The 5,513-nt window shown below is 38.9% G+C and overlaps 2 long non-coding RNA genes across 2 annotated transcripts; both read right to left on the minus strand.

Moving 5' to 3' along the window:
- Positions 1–542: 542 nt before the first annotated feature.
- Positions 543–2,259, minus strand: LOC123492202. Its single transcript, XR_006661679.1, has 3 exons — positions 1,988–2,259; positions 1,821–1,900; positions 543–768 (listed from the first exon to the last, which is right to left on the minus strand). It is a non-coding gene; the product is annotated as an uncharacterized LOC123492202 (long non-coding RNA).
- Positions 2,260–2,273: 14 nt separating this feature from the next.
- LOC123492203 lies at positions 2,274–2,893 on the minus strand. Its single transcript, XR_006661680.1, has 3 exons — positions 2,628–2,893; positions 2,402–2,523; positions 2,274–2,287 (listed from the first exon to the last, which is right to left on the minus strand). It is a non-coding gene; the product is annotated as an uncharacterized LOC123492203 (long non-coding RNA).
- Positions 2,894–5,513: the final 2,620 nt, after the last annotated feature.

Below are 5,513 nucleotides of genomic sequence, written 5' to 3' on the forward strand. Positions count from 1 at the left end.
TCCACACAGGTGTGGTTCCTGAGTTAATTAACAATTAACATCCCATGCTGCTTAGGGTCATGTATAAAAATGTCCAGTTGCCCATTTTTTTGGCTACCATGGCAAGAGGAAGAGATCTCAGTGACTTTGAAAGAGGGGTCTCAAAGGAGCATATGGGGTTTAAAGGGTGTGTGTCTCAGTCACAACCCAATTGAACACCTATGGGAAATTCTGGAGCGTCGCCTGAGACAGCGTTTTCCACCACCATCAACAAAACACCAAATGATGGAATTTCTAGTGGAAGAATGGTGTTGCATCCCTCCAATTGAGTTTCAGTCACTTTCAGAATCTGTGCCAAGGCACGTTGAAGCTGTTCTGATAGCTTGTGGTGGACCAATGCCCTATTATGTTGGTGTTTCCTTAATTTTTTCAGTTACCTGTATGTTACAACTTCCCCCAGTCTCCTGTTACTAATAGTGAGCACCGCAGTCAGTTACAGAAACAGCTGATAGCATGTAGCAACGTTGAGCTTATGTGCAGCAATATAAATGTATGTATAATATGTATGTGAATAAGTAGTGAAATATCTGCTAGTAGTTTTATCAGTTTTGTGAGTTAAATAAAAAAAAAGGTGAAATTGCACTTTACCTGGTAGTGAAAGCACTGTAGCCCAACAAAATATGAATTATTATTGCACGTGTGAAAATTCCTTTGTGTCCAAGTGTGCAACACCTACCTTTCATCGTCCAGCTTGTGTTTGGGAGTACTTCGATTTTGTGGTTCAAAAACCTGAGAGGAAACGGATAAAATGATCAACAACTTTCAACAGGTTCCATTATTTTTCCATTACCACATACAGTATATATCAATGCTGAATTGTTGTCTGTGTTACTGTATAATAGTTACTGCAAAATAATCAAAACAAGCCTTTTTCCACTAAAATATTGACCAGGACATTGATTTTATGCTTAAAATCCAATGTACATCTAATTAATAAATTATATGAAAATGAATAAATTAGGGCTGTCAAAAATAGCGCGTTAACGACGTTAATTAGTTGTTTGCTGTTAATTACGTCAATTTTTTTAACGCATTTCACGCATGCGCAGTGTGACAAATTATTCAGGTCAGGAAAGTGGTTGGGAGCTAGAGGCGAGATGGAGCAAGGTGAGCAAAGTGGGCCTATTGACGGATTCAAATATAAAAAGAATGATGATGGTACAGTTAACAAGTACAAGGTTATTTGCAAGATTTGTAAGAAGGAGTTTCAATTTCACCGGAGCTGTTCAAGCTTGAAGTACCATGTCAACGCCAAACATGCGTTTGCTGGGCCGTCAGATTCAGCAAGTGGTTTGCGCCAGACCACGCTGAATGTTTGCAGGCAATTAACAAAATCAACCTCAGATAATTTGACCAACACAATAGCAAAATGGATTGCAAAGGATTGTAGACCCATTAGCATTGTAGAAGACTCAGGTTTCCTTGATGTTTTGCAAGTGGCGTCTCAAGACTCATTCTATAAGCCACCGTCAAGAGCCACAGCCAAAGACAAATATTATGGTGTGTAGTATGTTTCAGCTTGATTTAAAACACCATTATTTGGCTGTGTTAATAAACAGACATAATATGAAAATTATGTATCTGTGTCCTGTTATTTATCTTTTGGTATGCATTTCAGAAAAAAAATGGTTAGGATTCAGGTGTAATTGCAAATAGTGATTAATCATGATTAATCCACTGAAAATTCTGATTAATTTGATTAAAAATTTTAATCATTTGACAGCCCTAGAATAAATACAAACATACATAAATATTTTAAAAAAGAGAAATAACTGATGTACCAAAGTGTCAGCACGATTGAGTTCAGCTGTGCTCCTTGTTGTGATGACAATTTCAGAATCAGAGTCTGAGGTATCATCCACTGAAAAAAATAATTCAAACAACCATTATCTATCCTCCAGCAGAGTATCTAAATATGTAAAAATATTGAATCATGAGATCCACTAACCTCTTTTATAGTGTTTTTCTAGGCAAATGAAAAAAGTGATCCTGGAATATGCCTTTCCTATTTCCTTTTTATATTCTGCCAATTTGAATGGCCTTTCTGACCCAGGCACATGAACCACCTCTGAGCAGTCTGGATACAAAAGGACATAAGGTCCTTCGTGCATGTCCTTGTTAAATGTTGTCATTTTCTGGACAGCTTGTTTCAGTAGATCAGGTGCTGCTACCTCTGGGTCTGTAAATAACGGTAGTGTTTTCCCTCTTAGAGGTTTTAAATCAGTTTACTAGATAATCCTACGTTTATCTAGTAAAATAACAAAGATATAATTAATGTATACATAGGTAAAATAAATATACACAAACACACAAATACATATAGAGCATTGCAAAATTGTATAGGACGGTCAGTACACCTTACCTGGACGTGTTTTCTTTCTTTAGGCCTATATCTTCCTTTTGGCCCATAGTTAAAAGACTGTCGTTCTTTTGATTTCGAGCTTCTGTACTCCATGAACTGTTTGTATGATGGGCATGGTTGTTCTGCAGAAATGGACAGAGTTCCGAAACAGAAAGTTAGAAGCCGCTCAAAAATCATTAGCGTTACTGTCCTTAGATAGCTAGCGTTTTGGTTTTGCTAAACTTACTTTGCATAGCACTGTCCGGCTGTCGAGACGTCCCCTGTGTTTCCAATGTTTCCGTCTTGTCCGCGTCCTTTAAAAACTCCAAACACCGACCATACGTAAAGCAAAACCGCGTTAAGCTGTTCATGTGTTTGCCACAAAACGGGCAAAACATCCCTCGGCCGCAGTCCATGTTCGGGCGGTCACCATAAACTTCTTTGACGCCATAAACTCCACAACAACAACACGAAAAGACCACGCTCATCACTTCCGTGTCACTTCCGGTATGTGGTACATACAATGAATCTGTCATTTGTAAATTTGTTTCGGGACTGGTAAAAGTGTTTTGCGTCTTGTTAATTTGTTTTCTAAAATGTAAATTTGTTTTCTAAAATGTTAATTTGTTTTCTAAAATGTTAATTTGTTTTCTAAAATGTAAATTTGTTTTCTAAACTATAAATTTGTTTTCTAAAATGTAAATTTGTTTTCTAAAATGTTAATTTGTTTTCTAGAATGTTAATTTGTTTTATAAAATGTTAATTTGTTTTCCAAAATGTTAATTTGTTTCAAGCTTTGTAAAAGTGTTTCATTCTTTGTAATGTTGCTTTGCACTTCCCGGCCACCGTAGATATGCCTGGCTGGGTCTCTTTGCTTTTCACTGACAGTTGCAACTCAACAATCATCTATTTGGTATTTACAGCAAGCGCTGCACAAATTGCGGAGCCCTCCGACTGTAGGTTGTGCGATTTAAAACAATCCACAGCTTATTTTTTTTAAAGAAGCTAATGATCCTCTCTGGCCAAATCATGATTTCTGATGTAGTAGCCTATTTTGAATGATTTTATTTATTTATGTAGACAGGAGTAAGCTAATTAGGCTATATAATTTTGGCAATTTAATTCAATTTACTTTAGGGAAAGCTTAGCTTCCCATAGCCTTATGGACAAGCCACCAATGCCTTTTAATGTGGCATAAACACAACCAGTCATTATGTATTAATCTGATTGTCAAACAATCACTTAACAAAGGTGCTCCTGTAGGCTACCCGCGCACATTTGTCCACTCACAAAAATGTCAGCATCCAAACCCCAACAGTGCACTGTGCACCCGCAATTTGATTAAATGGAAAGAGACATTTGTTACAAAACACCTACATATATTGTAATGACATTCTGCCTACACTTGTAGCCTGAATTGATGCATCAACTGTTGTCCACACGCACCTCGGTCTCGGCCACTCATCTCTGCCTTGTCTGCAAGCATCTCTGCCTCTCATCTACGCCTTGACAAAATGTAAGTTTACTCCTCAAATGCAATTTGGAGGGTATACCACCCGGTTTCCTGTCAATTCGCTAATTTTTCATGCAGCCGACATGCAGTAATGTTAAATAATGGTGTAATAGATGATAGTTTTTTGGGCATGTTGTATTAATTGTGATAGGCTGACGTTTTACCAGTACGGCGTACCCCCACTTTCCCCCCTGGCAATGTTTGTGGTCATGTCGCAGCAGTTTGTAGGAGGAAGATTCCAAGATATGGGAAGTGTGCAGGAGGACATGGGATAGAGAATTGTGTAGTTTCTGTGGATAAAGTTGTGTGTTTCAACTGTAGGGGTGCCCATGTTACTGGGGATCGGAAGTGTCCGGTGCGAGAGAGGCAGGTTGAGGTGGCTAGAGTCAGAGTAGTGCAGAAGGTGTCATATGCTGAGGCAGTGAAGAAAGTAGAGGAGGATGGGTCAAGGGTGAGGGATCCTGAGAGGATCCCTGTGAGTAGTGGATCTGTGCCAGCACAGACGGATAGGCCAACAAGTGATATACAGTTCTTTATTTTTGCATATTTTTGATACTGAATGTTATCAGATCTTCAACCAAAACCTAATATTAGATAAAGGGAACCTGCGTTTACCAATAACAAAAAAAATATATACTTATTTTATTTATTTAATTGACAAAGTTATGTAACACCCAATTCCCCTGTGTGAAAAAGTAATTGCCCCCTTACACACAATAACTGGTTGTGCCACCTTTAACTGCAATGACTGCAACCAAATGCTTCCTGTAGTTCAGTGTTTCCCAACCCTGGTCCTCGAATACCCCCAACAGTACACATTTTTATTGTAACCCTGTACAAGCACACCTGATTAAACTTGTGAACTAATCTTCAAGCCCTCAATGAGTTGAATGAGGTGTGTTTGTCAAGGGCTACAACAAAACTATGTACTGTCGGGGGTAATCGAGGACCAGGGTTGGGAAACACTGCTGTAGTTGTTGATCAGTTTCTCACATTGCTGTGGAGGAATTTTGGTCCACTCTTGCATGCAGAACTGCTTTAACTCAGCGACATTTGTGGGTTTTCAAGCATGAACTGCTCGTTTCAAGTTGGGATTAGGTCTGGACTTTGACTAGGCCATTCCAAAACTTCAAATGTGTTGCTTTTTAGCCATTTCCATGTAGACTTGATTCTATGTTTTGGATCATTGTCTTGCTGCATGACCTAGCTGCGCTTCAGCTTCAGCTCCAGCTCACAGACGGATGGCCTGACATTCTGATTTAGAATTCTCTGATACAGAGCAGAATTCATGGTTCCTTCTATTGATGAAAGTTGTCCAGGTGGCAGCAAAGGCAGCAAAGCATCCCTAAACCATCACACTACCACCACCATGCTTGACCGTTGGCATGAGGTTCTTACTGTGGAATGCAGTGTTTGGTTTTCCCCAGGCATAATAATGGGACAGAATAATCTGTCCATAGAACATTCTTCCAAGTGTCTTAATGATAATCCAGGTGCTTCCAGGTGCTTTTTGGTAAACTTGAGTCAACTTGAAAAGGGAAAAGAAAGAAGAGATTTACAAACTGTCTATTTGAGGTGTGTCCTTAACTTGTGCCAATGTGCCAATTTCAAGCAGCGTTA

Source organism: Coregonus clupeaformis, chromosome 1, assembly GCF_020615455.1.
Source record: "Coregonus clupeaformis isolate EN_2021a chromosome 1, ASM2061545v1, whole genome shotgun sequence".
Lineage (NCBI taxonomy): Eukaryota > Metazoa > Chordata > Actinopteri > Salmoniformes > Salmonidae > Coregonus > Coregonus clupeaformis.